The 27,120-nt window shown below is 44.8% G+C and overlaps 1 long non-coding RNA gene across 1 annotated transcript in view; it reads right to left on the reverse strand.

Moving 5' to 3' along the window:
• Nucleotides 1–1,123: 1,123 nt before the first annotated feature.
• The window catches only part of LOC138510421 (uncharacterized), a 232,916-nt gene continuing 206,919 nt past the window's right edge, over nt 1,124–27,120 (reverse strand). Inside the window, exon 3 of the long non-coding RNA XR_011280382.1 lies at nt 1,124–1,355. This is a non-coding gene — a long non-coding RNA (uncharacterized lncRNA). The remainder of the gene's footprint in view (nt 1,356–27,120) is intronic.

The raw sequence follows: 27,120 nt of genomic DNA on the forward strand, positions 1-27,120 counted from the left end.
AACTTTGCTACTGACTAGCATGGCCACACTATGGTAGGTCGGCAAGTGACTTCTACTCTACTCCCTAAGTTTTTCTTCTTGGAATACAGTTCACATTTGTTCGTCCACAATTTGGTTTGGGCATTGTAGCTGTCTGATCCCCAAACCAAGTTGGCGGTCTTGGTGCTGTTTGGGATTTCTGACATAAGCATGGGAACGGGACGTAGGCCCTAAGGAGTCCTTTGTACACCACCTCTGTGAATCGTGCAGGGGGGCGGTGATCCCCGGTCTCCAGGGTCTTCCCATCCCCATCCCTATCCTCTTCCTTGTGATCACAAGCTCCATACACGACATAAGGACAAGCCACGCCCAGCAAGAAGTTAGCGATGATTTGCAATGTGCATTTCTACGTTTATGCCCATTTAATTGCATGCCGTTGCCCATGGCATTGAGACATCACACAGATTTGGTGGAGCATGAGTAGAGTTTGGACAGCGCACCCAGAATACATTTGCTATTCAAAACTATTGCACCCTGCAGAATCTTCCCTTGCATCTTACACAATGCACATCTTGCACCCATATGATTTGAGAACTAGCCGCAAAAGTCCAGCCAAGTCGTGCAGTGCTCCCATGCATGTATAAGCATCAGGCGCCCACCCAAAACCTCGGTATAAAAGGGACCTGGGAATCAAGGTCATTCATGAGTTACTGGACCCGTGTGCATTGTTCGTGTTTTATGACCACGTGATTTCATTATTAAGGGTTATGTTGGTTTATGAGCAATATACCGCCACTAAAACATGCAAATACATGTGCTACTTATCAAGTTTTCCTATCCAAGAATATGAAGTGAACTTCAGTTCGTCCTTATTCAAATCATCACTTAAAACATTCTCAAAACCTGCATTATTAGACAACAAAGCGCTGGGTATGGACCAAAATGAAAAGTCTTACATACGGTTGGTGTTTACAACAATGGAAGCCAACTCTACTGTCTCATTTCATTTCGTTCTTTATCTGTTGTAAATCTTCTTTGAAGCTGGAGCTAATTTACTCCGCAAATTCCTTGAGAAGAGATCATCCACATCTGGACGATAAATTTATAAACTTGATCAGCCAAAGCATAGATTTTTTTCTTTATTAATAACATACACCATACCACCAGCGCACACTTGCATTCTGCTCTAGTGAGTGTAGCAAGCTCAATAAACCAGACAAATGCATTGTTTTCAGTATCTTCGGAAAATTCATCACTCCTGCGGTTTGCTTGTTCTCTGATCTTGGCAAAGGTCCTCTGGAACACGTGATTGGCTCAGATCTTCTGGAGTAATCCTGGTCAATAATGGCTTGCAGACCAGGCACAGTGGCATCAACCTGAAAGATGAGTCAGAAGAAAGTTCTCACTGAGGAGTCTGTGTGTGATTGAGAACGTTTTGGGAGGGAAGAGTCACAAGGGAGAAACCATTTGTGCTGATATGGCTAACAGAGCTCGTGACATTGTGCAGATGCTTCTAGAGCATATGTGGAGATGCGGGAACTTTTTTCCACAGTTTGTGCATATTTTGGCTTAATTTCATTGGGCCTCATTACGAGGTTGGTGCTAGTCATGGCGCTGTTAGCGCCATGACTAACACCAATAATGGGACCGTGTCTGCCCTCGTTCAATGGGGACTTACCGGCCCAGTCTGACCGTGGCAGGACCGGTAAGTCCCCATTGTAAAAGCCATTCCCCATTCCCATTTTATCCCCCATAGAGCTCAATGGGAAGGGGGAAGGAGTCAATAACGGTACCGCAAATTGCGGTACCGTTATTGACCCCGGTATCCCTTAACGGGTCCCGTCCATAACGCCTGGTAAAACCAGGCGTTAAGGGAGGGACCCGCTGAGGGACCTCGGAATAGGGCGCAAAGGGATTACTGGCACCAGTGATTATTAGGGCGCAAAGGGATTACTGGCACCGGTGTCATTACCGGTGCCCGGTATCCCTTTACGCCCACAAAATCTACAGAGAGACCCTTTTTTACCCTTCACCATTGGAAAATAATTAAAACCAAGTCCCATCCATCATCTCTATGTTTCGTAGAAACAACACACAACCAGAGTAGATGGGAAGCAGAAGCAAATGGTTCCTGTCCGTGCTACAATGTAACAGAGGGGAGGGAATTGGGCACAGTGGTGTGAGTACAGATTGGAAACAAGTGGCAGCTACTAAAGGGAACCCACCAGGAGCATTGAGAGGACATGAAAGAGAATGAAGTTTTTTTTTATTTGAATTTGTTTTATTTTATTTGTCTATTGCTTATTACAAACCTTTACCAAGTATTAGGCAAAATATAAAAAATAATTATAGAAAAGATAAAATACATTAAAATGTTTACATAACAAACAGTAAGTCTTCATCACACACTATTAGCGAGTAACTCATTAATAAAGATAGTGAATACAAACAACATTTAAGATTGTCTCCACAACGGTTGCAAGCGCACAAGTGCATTCTAAGAGTAATTATATAAGGATAAAATACAATCGCATTTTACATCCTAAATGACCAATGTTTATCACACACTCTTAGAAAATAATTCATTGATAAAAGAGTGAATGCAAAAGACATTTTAAGATTGTCTCCACGACACATAAAAGTCCACCAGTCCGAAATGCTCCACATTGGTTTTCACGCTTATTAGAGAGCCAAGATGGTTAGTTCTTACAGAGGTGAGTGATATGCAGTTCATTAAGAGATATTTCAGTGTTTCTTTTACACCATCTACAATGTGTGGTTCTGTCAGCACTTAAGTTCCTCTCACTGAGTATTTCATTAGGTGGGTACAAATTCAGTCTAATACGCATCAGTATAGTGCAATGCTAGGTACTCAGGAATTTAGATAGCTATTTTGGAATCACGTTCGCAGCTCTGGATTCTTCAGTGGTGTTTTCGTAGAGCTTCTAACGTAACTTGTTTATTTGAGTTTGAGACCAATCCCAGAGACAGAGCTTCTTTTTTGCTGTTTCATGGTTATGTACCAGGGTCTCCAGTGATATGTTAGCTTCATCTAAAAATGCGTCGCACGGCAGTGACAATGATTTTTGAACCCAATCTAGATTTCCTTTTTCGTCAGCTTCCAATATTTGAAATTGTCGCGGTTGGTTAGGCATAATGAGCTTGCGAAGTAGTGACAGTGCTTTCCATACCACTATTGTGTGGATTGATATCAATCCTAATTCGTGCCGTATGATAGTGATTCGTACACAATTGGGTACTCAAGGGATTTTCCTCCAAAATAATCCTTCTACTAATGACCACTCTTTCCAGGAGTAACTAAGGGAAGTCTCAGCTCCGTATGTTAGGGTCGGTACGCCTTTTGTTTGTAAAATTTGGCAACGGGTATCAATGAGAATTTCCCATACCTTTTGTCTATTATTGCTCCTTGGGTAGCAAGATTTATTGTTTTTGATCTTACTTCAAGTATTCAGGAGTTGTCACATACACTCAGATTTATCTCGATCCTAAGGTTTATCATGGTCCTGTCTCGTGCAATGGGTTTCTTACTAAGAAGCCAACGAGAGTTGTGTATTTCCTGAGTACCACTTGTTCTTTGGAACACCAGGACGGCCAATCGAGGATTAAGTTATGAAAATTGACACAGGGAAAAAGAAGGGAGAACTAAGGAAGGACAATACTTTGCAGCAGGCACCAAACATTAAGGAGGTCCGGGGATATGTGATGGGAGAGCAAGAGTTTGGCAGGGTCTGCTCCTAAAAGGTTTAAAAAAATAAATAAAAAAGATAAATCACACTCCATGTTAAACACACTTCAGATTCTTCCATAATCAACGCGAGTCAAAAATATCCTGAAATTCATTTTTCAAGACGAAATGTTAACCTATGCCCAGGTTTGCACAATTATGAAGTCTTAGACACATGTATGAGTGAGAATGACAGAGTACACAGGTTCAGGTGGTAGAGGTTTTACACAGGGCTAAATAATGTATTAAAATCAAATGTACATATACTGACGATCAATGGATCACTGTGCAGCAGTCTGACAAGCCAATACGTACCCAAATAAGCCTTGCCAGACTTCAATATATTAATTATACTTTAGAAACGTGGTTTGCCCAAGGACGGAAGCTGATCGGCTGATTGGCTGAATCTCAATTGAAATATAACCACATTTCTCATCATGAACCATGCTCTTCTTTCCATGGGTTCCTTCCTTTGGGCCTGCCCCAACCCACTGCAGCCGTAAAAATCTTGCTTATCAATATCAACACAGACCTCTCCATAATGCCGAAATAAATGCTGTGCCAGCAACTGCTTCTTCCACATTCAATCACTTTAAAAAAGTCCTGCTTCTCCTAATGCCCCCCCTTTTAGGATCACAACAGTGAAAGCCTTAATCTAATCTAGAAGGACAAAGAAAACAGTACACATCTTGCTCTTCCCTCAGTACAATTATGCAACTCCAAATGGTACAGAACGTGGTGGCAAGCATTCTACTTCAACTCAGAAGAGACAAGCCGATAGAAACTACCTTGTCCACTGCTCATTGGCTTCTTGGTCATACATAGATTACCTTCAATCCCTTCCATCACTCACAATGCCTTCACCATGACTGGACCTCCTTTGCTCATCTCAAAATGTAACTTATACATCCTAGCCAGAAACCTCAGCTTATCATCCAGATCACTTTGCATCATACCCAAAGCCTTCCTGTCCCTAGATTCTAGACTCTGCAAAAACCTACAACTGAAACTCCAGAATACTTCAGACCATCTCTCCTTCTTCAAGTCCTGAAACCTGTCTCTCTTTCGCCCTCCTGCATTTTGGATCTTACAAGTCGAGAGACCACGCTGGTGGTGAGTGATCCATTGTACAAATACTAAAAACAAATAACTAAATAATTACCTATTGAAACAGGAGCCATGTGCACACTGATAAACAGAGGTTTCACTGCTGAGTGTGACTCTGGAAGTTGCAGTGATATCTTCTGACAAAGTTAAACCAGGTAAGAAGCTCATTAACTTTCACGTAGATGGTGGAATCTAGTAATATTGACCCCTCACCGCCCGCTGGGCCTTATATATATTTCCTTAGCAAGACCATTTCTTGAATTCAAACACATTTATGCTTTCCAAAGGGATTCACTCTATCCCTTTCCAAAAAAACTTTCCAAATCCCACCTATGTTCCAAGAGAGAAAAGCCACACTGACTGGCCAGAAGCCATTAAGGAAGGAATAGACCCTTTGGCTGAAGGGTCAAAGGAACCCATGAACACACATCTAGCCTGCCCAGGTAGGGTTGGGCTTAGAATCATAATTCAATCTAAGGCAATGCATCTTCTTTCCCCCATTTCCATCTTCTAATTTCAAGAGCTGCCTACCCTCGACAGCTGACTTGATTGGACCCGCACACATCCATTATTTATTTCCATAGAATCTAAGTCAGTGGAGCAAGAACAGCATTAAAGCCCATATCAGTCTGACTCGTTTCTTAATTTTGTGATCAGAAAACTTAGAAATGTGACTGTTGTTTCCATAATCAACCACAATCTGGGTCAGGGCTAAGTCCTTTCTATTCCTGGCACCCATATTGGTTATTAGCATTAATCGTATATCCCCCACTTCCTTTCAAATTAGGATATGAGATTCTAAACCATTATTACAATTCATTGTTATGATGTTTTCTTCTTATTAATTAATGTAATATACAGATCATGGTTACCTTCAACTTCCCCAGAACAGATACTATCAGATTGATTCCAGAGTCAAAACATTAAAGGCTGAGTGCATTAATCTCTATTAAAACTGCAGCATTTCTATCCAGCTCTGCATCTAGGACCAATACATGAGATTCTGGTGGTGTAACATTACTTATTCTAAGTCCTGCTGTATGAGTAATTGTGATGCTGGAAATGCATCGGAGGGACAGGGCCTCCGTATCCTTGTCCCTTACTGGTTTTTATTGTGTGTTCTGTCGTGTTTTCCACGTAGGAGTTCTTGTGGGACTCCTAGCAGTGCAGCTCTCTCTCTTTTGGTTTGGTGAACAGACCCGTGGGATACCCTTATGGCAACCCTGTGCCCCTAGTGTATGTTTTTGGGCACCTGTGGGTGACCCACAGAGCAGGGTACGGGCTGGTGGCAGCTCCGTGCTGAAATGACTGGTGCCCTGAGCGTCCTCCATTTTGGAATGCCCAGGTCCTGTCATTGGAATCAGTAGATTCCTTATGGAGACAAAATGGCCTCCATGGCCTCTTGCCTTCAATCACATGTTACCTTTATCTTCCCAAAGTCCCGGGAAGCCCTGCCTCTGTCGCTCCCCCGCTGACTGGCTGTTGGGTGGAAGTTCGTATATGTTAGTGTGGGGAAGTGCCGACCAGACTGGCTGGAGCCTTCTCAACGACTGCATGTTGTGGGGACGCCTGTGGGTGGGACCTGGGTGAATGGAGTGTGTGACAAACACGCATTCTATGTTGTGGCTATCTAGTATCTGGTGTTTGAAACAATGGTTGAGACCGCCCTCCCCGAAACCGGTATGAATGCAGCTTGGAATGTTGAATGGCTCGGTACTTGTCCCAATACACATAACTTGTTGTGAGTGTCTGGAGAGAAGTGAATGGCCTGAATACCTTGTGTGCCTGATTGGCTGCCTGCCTGCATGAATGCCGTAGTCGTGATTGGATGCTTGAGTATGACCCAGCAGAATGAATGGGAGATCAACAGTATGTCTGGGGACCTCTCACTGCTAGGAATCGTGTTCGGAAGCTGAAGTCCACTACGATGAGTAACTGGAGTAACTGAAGCTTAACCTTGGCCCTGCTGGATGAGAAGAATTGCTGTTGCTCTGCTTCACAATCTGAAAGCTGCTGTGCCTTCAAGGACTGACCAAGAGAGGACCTGGTAAGGCGCCCTCTTCCCGAACTATGAGGGACCAGTGTGCAAAGCTGATCTTTGCCCAAGCTCCCTGATAGACAGACCTTCGACAGGCTGCCGACCCGATACGGGGATTGCTGCGGAACTCCAAGGAGAAGCGCCCAGCCTGTTGTCCACCACTGTCACCGACTGGAGCTGCCGTGCTCCCGTTGCCTAAGAACTTCATTGATCCAAGGACGCTCTCATCCGCATCGTTGCTGCTGTATCCTGCCGGAGAAGGCCTGACCGTCAACGCACCGAGGAGCATCCACCGGTGGGTTTCCCGCCACCCGAAGACCACAGAGAGGCCGACAACTCGACGCCCTTGCTGGGCCACAGTTTTTCAACTCTTTGCGGTCCAGAACTATTGACATCGAGGTGCCCCGCACGCATCTTCCTTGCAGGATGTTTACGCTTCCCCATCAACGAGCACCGCTAGGAACGACGTGGCCACTTCACCGTCGTAGCTCGACCTGTTCTCTGTTGGACGTTCGACGACCCGTGACTCATGTCTTAAAGGGAGGGCACTCAAGAAGGGTTGTCGATTTCCCCAACGAAGAACGCTACAACGCCAAGGTACTTTGGGGTTGCAGAACTATTAGAACGTCTAGTGCGAACAATATATGGACTGGGCTTGTATCTTTCTTCTACAGGTTGCCCAGGTGGGGGGATCTCCACACAGAACTGTGTCTAGGTAGACGGGGCCAGTATTCTGCCAATTTCTCAAATCTTGCTTTCCTTCCTCTCTCTACTGCTGGTGTCCTCTTTATTTTGATCTGTGTGTCATTCTGGCCATATGCACTTTAATGAGATCTAATAACGTTAGTGGTACCACTTTAGAATTGTACATATTTACCATTGTTGATTTCCGGAGTACAAAGTGAGTTATCGTGATCGTGTATATGACTTTGAATATTAATTATATAAAGACTGTGTTCATCCCCGCTCCAAGCCTCCACACGGCTGGACGCTTCCATCGTCACCCGCCGGAGACCGCAGTACGTCTTTTTTCTTTTTTTTTCTTCCCCGTCCCCCTCCCTTCCGCCCTCCCAACCCCACTTACCTTCTTTTTTCTTCTGGTCTTGGGAGCAAACGCGCTGGGAACACTTGTGTTCCCAGCTCGTCTGCTCCCGATGGCCGCCATGGAAAGGGAAAACGGACTACCTTTTCCCTTTCCCGGCAGCCATTTTTTAAACTTTTTTTTTTGTTTTCTTTTTCTGTTTTGAAACAAGCGAAAAAAAGAAAAAAAAATGCCATTAGCACCCTGGTCTAACGGGCCGGGGTGCTAATGGCAATAAGACCATCGGCGGTGGGCCAATACCGCCCACGGTAATGCCCCCGGGACTTTGTTAAGGCCCTTGCTACGCTCTGGCCTATAACTACGGCCCTGGGGGCATTACCTGGGGCTGTATTGGCCCGCCGCCTCGGGTCTTATTACCACATTATGGACCTGTACACTGCATCATCATTGTGTCTCACTTCTAATATTGAGGCTGCTAGAGATAAAGAAGAATCAAAAGAGTGAGCAGGAAATTCATGGTGGTCAGAGCTAAATAGTTGACAAGCTTCCCCATTGATATTTGTATAATGGTAGCGGTCATTCTAAAAGCAGAAGATTTAGATAAAACCACAATGTGGCAAATAAATGTGGGCCACGTCCAGCCCTGAACATGTGCTCCAGGCATGGCTGACAGTCTCCAAGGAATATAGAAACTAGAGCTTAACTTGCCAGGAAGCAAGGCCCCACTGGGAAAGGTATGAAACGAGCCGCCTGGGAGAGCCATGCACTAAACAATGTTGTCTGGCGTGGCTCCCTGTGTTTTTAGACATTGTTATGTTATGGGATGTTATGTTATGTTACAGTAATTTGTTAAGCGCTCATTCACCCGAGGCATGGGCGTAATTTTAGGGGGGGACAGGGGTGTTTGTCCCCACCAACATTCATGGTACACCATTTTGACCCCATTCATTTGGCTGGGGCCCCTTTCCTCCAGATGTCATGTCCCCCCAACATTTTCAGCAAAGTTACTCCACTGACCCGAGGGCATCATGGCGCTGAGAAAGGAGAGAGAACAACATAGCCTGCAGACATAATCCTAGACCAGATACGTATATTTACTTCTTCCCATATTGAGGCGGGGGTCCTATTAGTATACTCTGGTTGGGGTGCTTTATAAAGTACCAATCCGGAAGTGTGCTGAAGTGTAGGACTGTTGGACTGGACTCCTTGGACTCCCTGCTCGACTTTGTATGTGGATCTGAAGCGGGCCATCTGTAAGAGGAAGCTCGCGGCCGTAGAAACGTTGCCCAACAAGTTCCTGTAATCAACAAATTAAATATAGTGCACGGCGGGGACTTGTGCTTGTAGTTGTGGACTTGCTGGCACAGCTTACAGAGTGCCGCGGCAACTTTGCCGCATTGTGATTTTACTCTCCTTTGATTGCAGCTCTGCCCTGTTACCCGCCCACCATCGTACAGCCAGTGCCATAAAGCTCGGGTGCACGTTCATCTCGCGCACGCATCCGGAAGTGTGCTGAAGTGTAGGACTGATGGACTGTTTGGCTGGGTGGCGACGGTGGAGCGGGTGACTTAACTGTGAGTGAAATGCTGATTTTGTCTTACAACTGACATTACAAATAAAGTTGTGTTTATTGGGAGTTGTAGTTGTTTTCAAAATTGAAAGGTGGGCTACTATACAAATACTAACAAAGTGTGGTCACACGTGTTCTAAATTGAATATTCAAATTGAATTAATATTGAAATATCATGGTGGGGAGCCTACGCAGTGGCAGGAGCCTAATGGATACATACTCACACACAGGGCTAAATATAACGGCGCCCATTCAACAGCACGACTCTAGTGCGGACCATATTGCACCTAGCTTACAGGCTTCACTTTATGAGGAACGAGCCATGGATGCAAACACAGTCCCCTATAGCCCCTAATCTTTGGCAATTGAACCGAATGACTCTGGGAACAATCAACTGCGATTACCCAAAGTTAAATCAAAACTAGGGGCATTGTTTGACAAGAGTCATATCTCTCAGCCAACACATGTATTTGATGACATGCCCATGGGGAAAGACTTGCACCAAGCACATATGAGAGGTATGGAAACGTTTAACTGCTTGAATGATGTTTCAATCATGGCCCTACGTTAATAAATGAATGGGAAAAACGTTGTTGGATTTCCCTTGGCCCCGCATCGCCTTCAGTCTACCTGCCCTCTGAGGTAGAGAGAATTTCATTACATAATCCCCAGGGAGTCACCTTCTCCGAGTTGTGTATGGGACATGTTAATCACTACGATGCAAGGCCAATGCGGCCGTCAACTAGTTCACCCATGCAGCCTCTTTTGGGTACAGGTGGGAGGGGGGATTATTCAGCAAAGAGTCAGGTCAACACATTTTCAGCACTTGAAAATAGTGTTTGTTATGCTAAAGGATCGAGGAACAAAACAGTACAATTGACCTATGAAAATGCAGATTACCCCTCAAATGTGAATGAGGAAAACATGAAATTCCCTGTAGTAACCTCATTGTTGAACCTATTAGATAAAGGCCAAGAACTAACACATGTACACTTGAATTCTGTAAAAAGACATGATGATAGGCATCTCCGAGAAAATATGCAAACTTGAGGGATTTATGCTGGTGCATGTTACTGGCCAATCAGAGAAATGGGGTTTGCTGGACTCATGCCTTTTGAAAATGTTAAATCCTGTGAAACCTGGGGGCACCAACAAAGGTACTCAAACAGTGGATGTTCAGGAAATGGAAACCACTGTTCGCCACTCATATGCAAATGTGGAGGCCGATAGTGAGAAGTCCTCTGGTTCTCCCACAGTGTCAATATCGTTCCCCCTACTAGATGCAATTCAGTTCAATTCACTAAAGCTAGATGATGTTTTTCGATATCTTATAACTCTACAGTCAAGGAAACTAGTGTGAGGCGAAATGGGCACTGTGTTAGCTGAAACAGAGAAAACCTTGATGGGCAATCCTGACACGTCCCCTAATAGTCCATCTTCTCTGGTTAAAATCATTGAGAGCGCAGCAGCCCTTCAAGCCGACTCGTTGGAAAGTGCCAAGAGGCAACAAGACTTGGGGACTAAAGGTGATGAGGAGATGTGTACTCTCAATGATGCCAATGAATCACATGAGATGGACACAATATTTTGCTCACGAAAAATGAAATGTGCGCATGCCAAGGCAATGAAAAAAGAAAAAAGGCAATAAAAAAACAAGACAAAGAAAGTGTGGAAATTCAGAAAAAAGAACCAAAAAATAAAAGGGAAAGTTACTCTGGAAAGCGGAGTGCCCAACAAACATAAACAATTCTGGTGAATTGATAATTGATCTGACACAATTTAATGAGTAATCTAGAGAGGTGCTTAACCTAGCTTTTCCAAACCATCAGCGAATAGCAAATAATAGAAAAGTGACACGTAAGGGAAATGAGATACTCCATCCTGATGGCAGTGACTCACAGGTAGCAGGATCACAAAAGCAAGGTCGCCTGTCTGCATTTTACCCCCTGGCTGCAAACAAATTAACTGGTGTGGTGGCTGGAGGGAATACTGAAGTGACAAAAGATAAGGGGGCTTCCTTAAAAAACGGGCGAAGCAATGAAGGACCTGGACACATTGGCCTGCCCCCAGTATCTGAACAATGTTCGACTACTGAGAAGGTGTCGAATGGAACAAAGGTGGGGAATGTTGAACCAACTCAGGAGGTACCAACATTGTTGTCCCGTGATAGAAAGCCCCCAATGGACACATCCAGAAAAGACTTATCATCTGCCCCGGGGGATATGATTCCCTGGAACAGATCTAATGACGATATGTCACTTAAGGGTGGAACAAATAATTTGGGAGGAGATACTGAGTTGGATAGAGAAGAATGTAGTTCCTCAAGGGATACTAGATATTTCTTTGGGTGGCGAAGTGACCCCAAGATTAATGGGCAACAGAGACTGTACAGATCCTTTTTGTTTAATGTATTTAAACGTAGCCCACAGCTGAGAACACTTCATTCAGGCGACATAGACTGGATAAGGTTGACAAACCACAACAACCTGCGTATAATATCTGCACCGCAATCAGTCATCATACTAAAGTTGTTGTGGGACCACAGAGAGGATTTTGAATTACGAGGACTCTCACTGGAATTGTTTCGGTCCCTTGAGGAGGCGGATCAATTCGTGGATGAACAGATCCCGAACATCGAGGTGACTCCACCAATTGACACGAGTACTCATCCGATGCCAATGCAGACAGCGGAATTTATTAATCAGATTTCGGCCTTAGTGGGGGCAGCCTCAAATATTACATGGCTGGCACCACTGATGACCTCTATCTTAGAATTGCAATCTAAAAATAAGCAGTCCTAGCCAGAAGGACTGCCCTTTGATATCATGGAATTGTTGTGGGGTCAAACATATTAAATCTTGGCTCACCCTTACTGAAACATCGAGGAGTTCTGTAATATATCTATTGCAGGAAACCATGTGTGTGAACCACGTGGTGGTGGAGGGTTACTCAAGCTTTTGTGTTCCAGTGGTGCAGGGTAGCGCTGGTCGGCCAGCAAGAGGGCTAGCCATCCTGATTAGCAATGCCCATAATCACCAGCCACATGTAGTCCTAGCAACTAATGGTATCCTAATAGTTGAATACAAACCAGATAGTATGCTGCCTTTCTCCTGCATATTGGTATGCATATATTTCAATCCTGCTGTAACCACTCTTGATGCAACTTTAGACCACATGGATGAGGTATTTGAAGAAACATTGCTAAGTAACCCCGAAAGTGTATTTATAATAGGGGGTGATTTTAATTCAGTATGTATAGAGCAAACATCCTTGGGTATGAGAAATGGTATGATAGCTTAAACGTACTCTAGGGGCAAAAGCTGGAATCGGTACTTTAACAAATGGAATATCCACCGGGTAGAATATGAAGCTGGTATGCACTCCAGTATGTGGGCAAGAGGTGATGCTATATCTTACAACAATTACTTTTTTGTCTCAACTTATTTACTGGGAACGATGGACAAGGTAGTTATTATAGAAACTCCATTTTGTGATCACGCTCCAATTAAGATGATCCTATGTCAGGAGATTGAACCTCTTTACACTGATCCTATCTTAGCACTTATAGAATTGGATCATATGCATATTTCGATTAGATGGCACCCTAGGATTTGTAGGGAATTGACATACTTGGTGCACAGGGACATATGGCGTGTAAATGGGGAAAGTCCCATTGGGTGTGAGGCCAATCAGAGAGAGGAATGGAACACTATGGTAATAAAGAAACACATTCTTACATTGTTGAAGCGTTCAATGCCACAAGCTAATACCAAAGTGATCTCTTTTAATTCCAAAATTGCCACTCTTAAATGAGAAAGGAATCATACTCTGAGAGCTTTAACGCAATTAAATCTATCTCCCTATGGGTACGTTAAAATGAAATGCAGGATGTGCTTGAAATATAGAAATATGATAAAATCAATTCGCAACATCCATAATCTGTTGGATAACCAACGGATGGTAGGCCTTTTAATTAAGAGAAATAAACGAAGTACATGGTCTTTAATTAATGGCAGGCATCAAGCAGAGTCTCAGGTTCTAGGAACATCGATCTCTGCAGAATCCTGGCAAACTTTTATTGCTGAAAAGTTTAAGTTACCAGACACATTTCAACAGGTCGATTCAGGAATCCTGTGACTGAGATGTGTGCATACTATGTCATTTTCACTAGATGATATAGTACAGGCGATCCAGGAGCTCAAATCGTCTAAGGCGACAGGACCGGATGCTTTGTGGGCATGTTTTCACAAGGATGATCCTAAATTTTGGCATGCTATACTGCATACTAAATTTGCAAATATTCTGTCATCAAATACTATGCACAAATCTTGGCTTAATGCGATAATTATCCCTATATTTAAAAAGGGCGACCCAAATAATCCAGCTAACTTTCGGCCGATAGCCTTAAAGGATGAGTCTGCAAATGTTTTTGCAATATTATTGCTAAAGCATATTCAAGACTTTATTGAAGAACAGAAAATGTTCTCAAAATATCAAATAGGATTTCGGAAGCCTATGGGGACTTCATTGAATGCCATCATAATGGCGCATATTTTTGCCAAATCCAGAAATACCAATACTGGCCCGATTTACATTGCAGCGCTAGATTTTACAAGCACTTTTAACTCAATAATTAGAGAAATGCTATGGACAAAACTGTTAGCCCAAGGTTTTCCAAAGAGGCTGGTGCAGTTGATCGCCTTGTTACACTCTCACACTACGTTTCAGGAGAGGGTTACTAAATCAGGGGCACTTACCTCACCGATCCGCACCATGACCAGGGTTAAACAGGGATGTAACCTTGCGGCAACTTTATTTAATTTATATCTTTGTGATATGGATCCACTATGGGATGGGACCAAGATGTATCCTGCCAAACTGGCGGGCCTCAAAATACATTGGTTATGTTTTGCGGATTACATCGTCCTGTTCACTAGAACTCCATATGGTTTACAAAATAAATTGAACAAATTCTTTGAATATGCGAGGGAACATAATTTGGTGGGAAATTCTCTGAAATCTCAAATTATTATAGTTCATAATAATAAACGAGTCAAATCTTATTCTTGGAACATAGAGCACGCAAGCCCCATCCGCTACCTCGGCTATCACGTAGCAGAGGTAAATACGCTTACATTTTGGGAGGCGTGGCTAAAAATGAAAGCAAGATCTTTGACATCTATGATGAAGATTATTCTCAGGAAATATTGTACATTTTCATTGCGTCCACTTTTTGAATTTTACACACTAAAGGTAGAACCAATATTATTGTTTGGTTCAGACATCTGTTTGTTGGATGTGGATTCTATACTAAATAGGATTCAAGGTATGCTTTGGAAGAAGACATTGGGTCTGGCTACGTCAGTTCCGAACTCAATAATACGCCAAGAAATGGGGTTGCCCTCTTTGGCTACGAGGTGGTCATGGCAGAAGTTGGTAAGATACGCAAAAATATTATCACCTCCATGGAACTCACTCTTCTGCGATTTAAATATAATCCTTAAGCAGGGCTCTTTGCCATTCATGGAGAAATTTAAAGTTCTAATGAACAAAACTCCAAATAGTATTGATTTGTCGATTGAAGATTTACAGTTGGGTCTACCTAAAGTTAAGCGCAATTTATATGATCTTGATTGGTCTATAACGTTAGATCTAAATAGAAGTTACAAATCCTATTCTGATTATGCATTGATCGCAAGGAAGAGAGAGTTGCATGCGCCCTATCTGATTCAATGTCCCTGTAATAAATTAAGAACTATTTACATGCGATTTAAGCTTAATCAGTTTCAAATCTTTGAACGCACTTTCAATTGGCAAAAGGGTTTATTGCATAAAGATAATATGAATTTTCGTTTCTGTATGAATGCTACTGAGAATGAAACGTTGAAACATCTTGTGGTTTATTGTGCATACTTCAAAGAGGAACGGTTTAAACTACTGGGAAATTACTACCTGCAGGCATCTGAAATTGCACGAGTTACATTTCGGGAAAGATGTCTAGATGGTAACAGTATGTGTCTTGTATTGGCATTATCACGAATTCTATTTAAAATCAAACAAGCTTCAACAAAAGAAAACAACCATGATGTTTAAACTAAGTGTGAAATTAGCCTAATATAAAGACAACCTAAATAATATCTCTATGAATGATGAAGTCGTGGAATGTGCTTTGGCTTAATGTCCTTCCTAACCTCAGTTGAGGGTGCTGGAAAGAATGGTGATCGTTAGGTTGCATAACTCAGAGTTCATATTAGACTCGAAGAAGTTACTACCTAATTGAACTGTCAATGATTTTACATATTGTTTAGTGAAATATTGGCTTTGCATGTTTTTATTTGCTAAAATTTAAAATTTGTATAGTAAGACCATCTGAGAGGTTTTGTGTATTATGTTCTCAAAATCTTTTGTAAGTCATTGAATGTTAAAATAATTGTCGCTCATGTGAATGTGGAGCTCAACTTTGAGAATTGTTGTTGTAAAAGTTTGTAGAATAATTTTGTGTACAGACTAAAAACAACTTTTAAATAAAAAATTAAAGATGCACCAATTCTCATAAAGCAAAAATGACAAAGAAATAAAAGGAACAAAATGTCAAGAACTTAGTTGTAAGCATAATTGCTACTGTGTCCCTCCTTTTAAAAGTGCTGAGTGAGTCAAGTGAGTTGGGTGACCTTGGAGTCAACAGCGTATATCGTACAAAATGAAACAGTCCCATATTTTTTGTTTCTTTACTGTCTGTGTCAACTAGAAATGTCCTTACCCGTTAAAAGAAAAGCCCTAGGAGAGAAATGTTATTAAAGGAATTGCATAATAATTGCTGCAAGAATTCTAACTGCAATAGAATAAGTCTTTGGATTCTCACCGAGAGTTACTAGCGTGATGTTTCGGGAGCAGAGAGCTGGGTAAGAATTTACAATATAGGATACGATCATCTGCAATAATCCTAATAGAGGTGGCATTGGATGTGGGTTCACTGACGTGCGAGCTGTCTATTTCTGTAGGAATAGTTTATCTACTAGGGGTACTCACTGTTTCCTCAGACAAGAGAAAGGCAGTGTTCTATGTTTGTTCTCCTATGAGCTGTCTGTTCCTTGTAGCTGCTCGAGTCTGTACTCTCGTCACTTCCTCCTTCTCTTCCACTTTGGGATTTGCCAGCAGGGGGGACTCGCCTTTGTAGGGTTTGATGTCACTGAGGTTAAGCAAAGCTCGTCCCTCTTGAACTTTGACAGCTGTAGGAGTAGTGTTCTCTGCCAGAAATGGGACGTCGAACCTAGGCTTATTCCATGTTCTAGAAAAACTCCTCAAAAGAACTGAATCTCCAGGTTATAATAAAGGGGACTTGAGATGAGTTTGTGGGTCAAACCATTGGTCGTCTTCATCATTGCTTTTTGACCCCTCCCGCAGGGCATGTAGCTTTTGAGACAAAAATGACATAAAAGAGACACTTGCAGTCATAGCAGCCAAATATTCATGCATTTCTGATACAAGGACAGTAGACGTAGTTTGGGATCAGTTAATGCTCTAGTGGGAGGAGTAAGAGGTGTGTGTGCATGCGGCATCCCGTCACTAGCTCATGAGAAGTCAAGTTATGGTCTGAGCCGGACTGGTTGAGTAATGCAAAGAGAGCTAGGGGTAGCCAATGGACCCATCCATTTTTCAGGGTCAATTCTATCTCACAAATTCCATTTGACTGCTGTTGATAAGAGGAAGAGAATTTAGCTGACTACCTAGTAGAATTGTAATGTGTTTGAAGAGTTCATGTACAAAATATGGTCCGTTGTCAGACCGGAAAACCTTACACATCCCCCATCTAGGGAAAACCTCACGTATGAGTAACTTGGAGAACCGCTCACTGGCAGAAGGTTGGAGGTAGAGGAGGGGAGAGCTTGTAAGGGACAGTATTTAAGTAGGCAGCATTGCAGGTAGGTAGGTCCCAGGCCCCAGAAAGCCTTGTGAACAATGCAGAGAGTCTTGAACTTGATCCTTGCAGCCATGGGGAGCCAGTGAAGGAATATCAGCGCCAGAGAGCTGATGTCCCTGGGCTTGCGGCGGTTCTGTTCTGGATGAGTTGCAAAGGGCGCAGGACAGAAGGGGGGAGGTTGAGGAAGAGGCTGTTGCAATAGTCCACCCTAGACAGAACCAGGGCTCTGGAGACAGTGAGCCACTGGGGAAAGTGAGAAAAGGTAGATTACCTCTGAGGAGGTGTAGCTGATAGACTTTTTAGAGATGTCCAAAATGTGAGAGGAGAAAGAGAGAGTGGAATCAAAAATGACCCCAATGTATTGTGTCTCGCTGGTGGGTGCGGGCACTGGGCCAAGAGAGACCGGCTAGATTGAAACGGGGGAAAGCGGGAGCATGGGTCCTAATGCAAACGATCTCAGTCTTACTGGCATTGAGGCAGAGGTTGTTTGCAGCACACCATGACTGAATAGCGGACAGTCAGATATGAGCGAGGAGGCGACTTAGGATAGCCTGAAAGATAGTTGTGTGTCATCCGCATAACACTGGAAGTTGGAGGTAAAAGTGGCAATCACACATGCCAGGGCAGCCATATAGATGTTGAAGAAGCAGGGGGATAGATTAGAAAGGCTACGAGTTCCACCTGGGATGGGCAGCTGGAGAGAAAGGAGGTTAACCATGCCAGAACCTGACCTGTGATTCCCAGGGTGTCACAAAGACGTGCAATCAGGATGTTGTTTTAACCGTGTCGAAGGCAGTGGATATGTCAAGGAGAATGAGGACAGAGGGAGTGTGAGTGTCAAGATTTGAGAGCAGTTCCTCACAGGTGTGCAGTTTCCATGCCTCTGGATGCTCTAAAGCCAGATTGATGGTCATGGAATCAACCAATCGACTCTGTGGAGAGTCAGCTGAGAGAAAGCAAGCTTCTCCAGGAGTTTGCCCAGGAAAGGAGTGATGGAGATAGGGTGGTAATTTGCTAGGATGGAGGGGTTGGCAGAGGGTTTTCTGAGCAGAGGGTGCCAAAGGGAGTGCTTAAGGGCAGTTGGGAAAACTCCAGTGGAAAAGGAGAGATTGATGAGATCAGGCAAGGTTTTTTTACCTCCTCATCCATTGGGAGCTCCGGTTTGAAAAGAAATTCTGTAGGTAATCGTAACACCTTGCCCCTTATTCCTGGAAACCATGCTAGCAAGAGATTCACTCCATATTGGAATTTTTTGTGGTCCGTGGGTATGCCCTGTTAGAATTGTTTAACTGAAAAAGCCAATATAAATTCTATTGCATTCACATAGTAAATCCCTGGACTGGAGCACACTATTCCCTGTTCAGTGAATGAAATGGTAATGTTGAGCTTGCTCATCATATCCCTCCCCATGATATTAACGGGTGTTTGACGGGAATACAACAGTGGTTTGGAGAGGATGTGTTCCCCGATAGTGATAGGGAAGTTGTTAGTGAATTGAACCAAATTTGTCACCCCAGAAAGCCCTTGTGCATTCATGGCATTGTCTAACATATGAATTTCCTCTCCCTGACAAAGGACTTGGTCGCCCCATATCTACAAGGAGGGAAAATGTTCTGTCACCTTTCATCACCCCGACTCGTGGCTCCTCTTGTGGGTTGGGTGTAACTGATAGGATTGAACACATCAAGTCAGTCTGTGGGCTGCCCTGTTGTGGATACAGATTCATCCCAGCCACATAAAGGGATACCCCCAACCGCTGTCACATTTCCTATTCTAGGCATAGGTGGCTGCGCTCCTAAACTGGCGTCCCAGATTGCCATGGTAGTATTATGTTGCACTGGTGCTTGCGATTGCATCTGTGGTTGATGTGTCTGTATGGGTACTTGTTGGGCCTGTGCTAGTGGTGGTTGTGCTTGCATTGATGGCTGTTATATGTGATGTGTTTGCTGTAGATGTGTGTGATCTTGGGCATAATATTGGGGGGGCACTGCAGTATATGTTGGTGGATATGCTATCACCCTTCTTGGATCCAGCCAATTCTGTTGCATCATTCCTCTGCTTCTACACACTCAGGCAATGTGTCCCACTTTTCCACAAGTCCAACACTGCTGGGGTGTTCTCCCAAACCTGTGTGGTACCCCACTAAATCACCCATTTGTGGCACTTGACACCCTTCCCCTCTTTCTCATGGTGCAACTCCTCTTCCTTGTGGCCAATAATTATACTCTCCCCTTCCTGCACAATCCCCTCCTCCGTCAACGTCCACAGCTTACATCTCAAGTTATCCTTGGCCATTTGTGGCCATGGTATGTATTGTGGCTATCCTCCTCCTTTTTCTCGCAATGGAAGTGTGTCACTCTGTTGTTATCTCAGGGCTCAGAAAAGCCCTTCGTTTTGGTGATTGCTCTTGCCATTGTCCTCAATCTTTTTGTATAAATGGTTGTTTCTTCTAAACTACGTGATCGTTCGTATGCCGCAATGGGTGTGCTGCGGGTTCAGCTGTCCCTTCTGGTTCTTCTAAATCCAACCACTCTGTTTCTCTTTCTGTGTTCACTCCCGCTAATTGACATTGCCCTGCTCCCACTTCTTTCCTGTGGTCACTTTCATACCTTTCCTCATCTGCCCACTTTATCCCACAATTTTCATTGCTTTCATCATTTTCTCTTTGCTCAAAGGCAAGTCGCTTCGGAGGGTTTGTCTCATATATTCCTCGAACTGCCTGTTCCAGTAAACTCTGCTCTCTTGGTGAAGATCCTACTACACTCCCTTTTACCCTACGGCTGTCCCCACTGTCCCTTCTGTTTCTATATAAGTTACCAATCCTTCTGCGTATTGCTGCTCCTTCATCTTCATCCAGAATAGCAGTATTCCTCATTATGTCCTCCACTTCTCTAGTGCGTCTCTCTAAACTCTTCTCTTCTGCCCGTTCTTGTCCCACACTTTTCACCCTCCCTTGCAGTATGCGCACCCTAACAGCCTTTTCACTTAATTCTGTCATCTTTCTCTTCTCTGCTCTGTCTTTCTCTTTCTCCTATTTCCTTCGCTTTCTTTTCTTCTACTTCCCTTTGCGCTCTCTCTCTCTCTCTCTCTCTCTCTTTCTTCCCTTTCTCTTTCCTTTTTTCTTTCTGCTAGTCCACTTCTTATTTCTTCCAGTCATTTCCTCTCTTTTTCATGGTTTGCCTTATGCCACCGCTCTCTTTTTTCCACTTCCTTCATTATACTGCTCCATTCTCTTTCTTCTTCTTCTTCTTCTTCCAACTTCCTTCTCTGCTGTCCCTCAAATTCCTCCTTCTCCCTTCGTCACTTAGCTTCCCCATCTTCATCATTAGGGTCCTCCATATTCCTTCTGCCCAGTAGTAATATTTTCCCTCACACCCCCACATTTGAACTTATAGCTGTTTCCTCCTTGTCCTTCATCTGACCTTTTTGCCTCTGTGTCTCTTGCTTTGCTTCTGTTAGCCTCACCTGCAACTCACAGCGCTCCTTGTATTCATTGCGCATGGGCAAAGTCTGTTGAGTTTTTAATTTAGCTCCACTAATGACATCTTCATCACTATAAGTGGGCGGTGCACATGTGGGGTTAGTGTACCCTGCTGCTGCTTTTAATTCTTTAAGTGGGTAGAACCCCTGTCCTTTGTTTATTAGATCGATGCTCTGGGGAGGAGGAGGAGGAGGAGCTGATGGTGCTTTGCCCTCCATGTTGATTAACCATCCATTTCTTTTGGGGTGGCTCTTCCACCTTGTCCCAGAACATTTTGCATAAATCTAAAACGGGCAATCCCTTATGCAATTTTCTCCCCTTATACACAGCATGTAAGTATGTGGTCCCTTGTTGCAGCACTGCTTTCGAAAGACTGCCCTCTTGGAGCCAAGGCGAAAACATCTTATCTGCTGTCGTCCTGACCCACTGGGCATGGTTCATTTGGATTTTGTCCTTGTACTTCTGCAGGGATTTTCACAAATGCACAAGAGGAGTATCGCCTCCCATAATTCAAGCCCGCATCTCTGTGGCATCCAATAATACGGCCAAACTTTTCAAAGTCTTTAAGGAACTGGCCAACCCTACTGCAGCCTCTTACTCTATTGCACCCACCCAGGCCCTTTGCGGGGCGTGTGGCAGCACACTCACCACCAAAACACAGGACATCCTGTACTTTCTCTCCTCCACACCCACTTGTGCACCATCATCTCTTGGGCCCCCCTCGGCCGCTCCTACCATGCCCCCTCTTCTCTCCTCCCTCTCCCCCGTCACACCTCAGGAGGTCTCTAGACAAGTCTGGTCTATGAAAGCCTCTTCCAAGCAGGTGGACCCTTGCCCCTCCAAAACCCTCAATGACAACACTGACTCTCTAGCTCCAGCCTTGGCAGACCTCTGCAGCCTCTCCTTCACCACTGGAGTTTTCCCCACTACTCTCAAGCATTCTCTTGTGCACCCTCTGCTCAAAAAACCCTCTGACGACCCTTCTCTTGTGGCAAACTATCGCCAAATCTCCATCACTCTTTTTCTGCGCAAACTCCTGGAGAAGTTGGCTATCTCTCAGTTTACCCTCCACACTGAATCTGTTGGTTGTCTCCATGACCATCAGTCTGTCTTTAGAGCATCCAGAGGCAAGGAAACTGCTCTTTTGAACACCCGTGAAGACCTGCTCTCCAACCTTTACTCTAACTCTCCCTATGTCCTCATTATTTTTGTCCTCTCCCTGCTTTCGATATGGTAAACCACAACATCCTGATCTCCCGTCTGCGTGATACCCTGGGCATCACAGATCAGGCCCTGGTGTTGCTAGCATCCTTTCTCTCTGATCATTCTTCCCAGGTGGAACTTTGGTCCTTTGTCTCCACTATCACTCTCTCTACTTGTGGTGTCCCCCAGGGATATAATCTATCCCACTGGTTTTTCAATGTCTACATGGCCCCTTTGGCCCACAACATCTCTGCCTTCACCTCCAACTTTCAGTGTTATGCAGATGACACACAGCTCTCTTTCAGGCTACCGTCTGCCTCTTCCTCCTCCTCGCTCATTCCTGACTGTCTGTCCGCAATTCAGTCCTGGTGCGCTGCTAATGATCTCTGCCTTAATGCCAATAAGACAGAGATTTTCCTCATTGGGACCCTTGCTTCCGCTTTCCCACTTTCACTCTGGCCAGCCTTCCTTGGTCCTGCGCCCTCACCCACCAGTGAGGCAAAAAATCTGGCTGTCATCTTCTACTCTCTCCTTCTCTTCTCACATCTCGGACATGTCCAAAATGTCCCGCTACCAGCTGCAACTCCTCAGAGGTAATCTACCTTTTCTCAGCTTCCGTCAGAGGCTCAGCGTCTCCAGAGCCCTGATTCTTCTCTCCAGACGGGACTACTGCAACAGTCTCTTTCTCAATCTTCCAACTTCTACTATCCGACCTCTTCAACTTATTCAGAGCAGAACTGCAAGACTTATCCTTGACCTCAAGCCCAGGGACTGCATCTCTCTGGGACTGAAATCCCTCCACTGGCTCCCTGTGGTGGCAAGGATCAAGTTCAAGTCCCTCTGCATAGTCCACAAGGCTTTCTGGGGCCGGGGCCCTTACTATCTACAACACTCACTTTCTAAATACTCTCCTTCTAGAGCCCTGTTAGGGAGAATTCTCTGTTTAGGCTGAATTTCCTAACCTAGTGAGTCCCCCAGCAGCTTTGCTGGATTTCTGGAGTTTGTTTTTTTCCATCCTGCCAAGAGTGTGACCCTTTTCTCTCACTCTTGGACATGTATGTGTGTAATTCCTTTGATATGTCAATGTGTTCGATGGGCTATGGGGTCTTTTACTCCATAGGGTCTCATAAGTTTTTCTATGTGTGTCACACTGCACCCTACGTGTCGTGACACGGGGGCGCCCTAGCAGGTCCCCCACCATAGACTCCATACCCGGGGACTGACTACTGTCTCCCCGGGCATGTAAAGTCACCATTGGCTTTACTAGACCGAAATTTGCTAACAGAACTAGTACCAACCATCTTATTGTGGACGTGCTAGTAGGGGTAATTCGATTACTCCTGGATCTATTACCCGAGGGGGCACTGTCCCGTCCCCCCTCGTCGAGTTTTGGCTGGTGGCAGTGGAAACTATTTGTTATGTTCGACCCCGAGCATAACCCTATGGGATTCGTCCCATTGTTGAAGATTGATACTGTTTTTCGTTAATCTCCAACGTACCACCGATCTACTTATCTTAAATAGGTTTATCGAGTGGTATTTTCTGCTAGAACTCGGTTTGTAAAATGGCATCTGTGTTTATCTCTGTGACTCCTAAACCAAAGGTTGAGCCCTTTGTTCCACTTTTGGCGGGCCTCTGGACAGAGACCCTCCAAAGTGGTGCCATTCTGTCTGGGTTACCTCAGGGGTGTGGGAGGGGGTTTAGGCACCCTGGACCGAGTTGCCTTGCCAACTCAGGTCGCACTCTGGAGTGATTGGCCCAGGTGGTGAGCCTTCCCGCTCACCACTTAGCATGTGTTAATTGACAGCTAGGCTGAATGAATGGGGGGCCTCTGCATAAAAGCAGGGCTTTTGGGACTGGATCTTTGGAAGTCGCCACAGGACCTAAAGAATCCGACGAGGGTAACGCTGAGCCGACCTGCACGACGACACCTCCGGTGGAGCCCTGCGGAATCGTCTCACAATCTCCCGACGACAGAAGAGATCTCCCTGCCGGAGAGTCTCTTTCCCTGGCTGGTGGGAACAACCAGTCGTCTTCTTTGTGCTTTTCGTTCGCACAGGACGCAGTGGTCGAATTGCCCGTGCAGAGCACCCAGAAACCGGATAGCCACTACCCCTGTACCGTGATCGAAAGGTGGTGCCTTGTGACGGAGCACTCCGCGGCTGGTTTCTTCCCTGGTGGTGCACCAGACATCTTCTCTTCGACGACGAGAGCATCTCTTCTCTTGGCCAAGACCCGTCGTGCATCCACCACCAGGAACAACTGCCCCCGCCGGAGCTGCCCTCCACAACAAGGTACCGTAACCGCCTGGCTTCCCTTTTCGATCGGTTCGTGTGAGGTATCTGATTCCTCTCCGTTCCGTTGGGTTGCCTCCAAGCTTTATTCACTCTTTGTTCTGAACTGGTTCAACCTGTCGCTAAACAATTTGCTAACCAAGACTTGAGTGCATCGTCAGTAGAGACTTTCTGGGACATCGTGCCTTGCCTCTCACCGAGTGGGCCTGGCCGCTGAACTTTGTGATCTATTATGATTATTGCCTTCCTGCCTTGCATTTTTACCTGCTTCAGTACGAACCGTGTTGACTTCATTACCTGCCTATCTCTTCTCTCCCTTCATCACTAAATATTCGAGTGTCATCTGGGTTGAGGTATACACCTCTGTCTGAAAATAAGTGGTGCCGTTAGAACCTAGAGTTGTCGATATTGTGTTTCGGGGGATTGAGCGTTATTCCATTCTGCAGAGTAATTGTATTTTGATTTGTTTGCCGTGATTTGCTTTAGTATTTTTCATAGACGTCTGTTATAAATAAATAACTTACTATCTTTATACTAAGCCTTATTGCGTGCTTACTTGTTTTGCTACGAAGAATTGCCCTATCTTGTATACTCCCTATACTGACCAACTTTTCTTGAGAGAAGTCTGACTGCTCAGCCACAGCTACCAAGTGAATCTGTGTGGTGCAGACTGCTACCAAGTGGGTTCATTGCAACACCTGTAGTCCTAAATCTTTTGCAGTGGTCCCAGAGGGAACTGCACAGGTTTCCGCCTAACACTGGTGGCAGCGGTGGGATTAGTATCGAGTATACAGTTTAGAGTGCTTTTCGACGCTGTAGGACAACTATCCACAAAACTTTACAAAAGCAACTTTCAAAAAACATGTCTACGATGGAAATTTACAGCCAAGAGTCTTTGTCAGATAAAAATACTGAGAGTCTGCGAGCTCTCTGTAGACAAGAGAATCTTTCTGTAAAAGGCAAGAAGTTAGAACTGATGGAGAGATTGCTGGCGAACCAAACTCTCCAGCAACTGTAGATAACAGTAATGGTGTTGATCTGAATCGTAATTCTGATGATAGCGATGAAGAGGCTGACGAGGACGGCGAGGCTAACGAAACTGTCTCCCCCGCTCCTCTACCTGCCTTACCAACTGTGCCTACGGGGCCCATACCAGGTCCCACAAGTAACCCTGCTTATTTTGAACTTGAAAAAATGAAGCTCGAATTAGAATATAAACGGTTCTTGGCTCAAGCTGAACGAAACCAAGAGCTCGAGTTCAGACGAATGAATGCCCAGGCTGAGCAGAAACAAGCTGAGTTAAGACTCAGGGAAATAGAGCTTAATCATGAGTTACAAATGAAAAAGTTGTCCATGGAAAATGCTTCTCTCTCCTCTGGTTCCTCTAGGAGCTCCAGTCCCAAAAGACCCCGGATGCCGAAGGAATTAGTGGGTATGTACGAACCGAGATTGGATGTGTTGGATTGGTTGAAACTGTTTGAATACAATCATGGGCTCCAGGACATCACCGGGAACGCGCTGCTTCCCTGGTTGTTCTCTAGGCTTCCTCCTGTTGCGACTGATGTGGTAATGGAGTTGGGGGAGGTGGATAAGACGGATTACGAAAGTGTGAAACTAGCTTTGATAGCTAGATTCGGGAAGACCCCTTCCCAGTATCTTAAGAGGTTTAGAACCCTCAAAAAGCATGATGGTACCCCTTGGGCTACCTGGGTGAGTGAAGGGTTGAAAAACTTAGAGGGATGGATTAAGGGTTACAAAGTTGACACTTACGAGGGTATGCAAAATCTTTTTATGTTGGAGTCGATTTATGATGCCTGTTCTCCTGAGCTCAGACAGCACCTGGCTGATTCGAAGGAATTAGATTCCAGGGCTCTAGCTAGGGCTGCTGACTTGTGGGTTGCCAACAGGGCTACTCACAAGGATTCTGGGGCAACTCAGAAAAAGGACGAGGGAAAACAGCCTAAAAAAGACTCAAAGGAGAATTCGAATAACTCACATTCCAAAGAGGGCCCCAAACAAAACCAGAAGGGTAAGCCACCGGGAAAACCACAGCAGAATAGTGTGTCTTCTGGTGCCAACCTGGAAGGAGGTCAGAACAAGCCACCATTCCAGAAAGCATTCGGGAAATGCTTTGTTTGCGGCTCGACTGATCATGTGAAAGGAGATCCCAGATGTAAGGGTAAACCTTCAGGGGTCCAGCTTGTCTCCTTAGCCTTCGCTCCAGAGGAGGAAGTCCAAATGGCAAGTGGAAACTTTCTACTGCTAGCTGACGAACCCATTGGAGTCTCAGCCAGCGTTTCTTTAGTATCTCTGGGGTTGTGGGAACAACAGAATTTAGATGTCTATAATTCTATCCCCGATAATACTAAAGAGTATTATAAGGACAGTGTCCAGGTGAATTGTCAGGAGACGCCTGCCATTAGGGACACTGGGGCCAGCATAACTGTGGTGGATAAATCGTTTTTTCAGGCTGAGGATGTTGCTAAGGCACCCAAACGCCTCACCAAGTTAGCTGGAGGGCCTGTGCAGATGCTTCCCCAATTACCAGTTCTCATCCAGTGTAACAACATGACTGTAAAGATACCTGTCAGCATACAGAGTGAGGTACCAGGACGCGTACTGTTGGGTAACGATTTGAAAACTCTCGGAGTTGTATCGCATACTCCCAGACCTCCTAGTAAACGGTTACAGGAGCTAACCAGACCTGCAAGAGAGAGGACCATGCGCGGTACTCTCGGGG

This window comes from Ambystoma mexicanum, chromosome 6p, assembly GCF_040938575.1.
Source record: "Ambystoma mexicanum isolate Mex_15411 chromosome 6p, UKY_AmexF1_1, whole genome shotgun sequence".
Taxonomy (NCBI): domain Eukaryota; kingdom Metazoa; phylum Chordata; class Amphibia; order Caudata; family Ambystomatidae; genus Ambystoma; species Ambystoma mexicanum.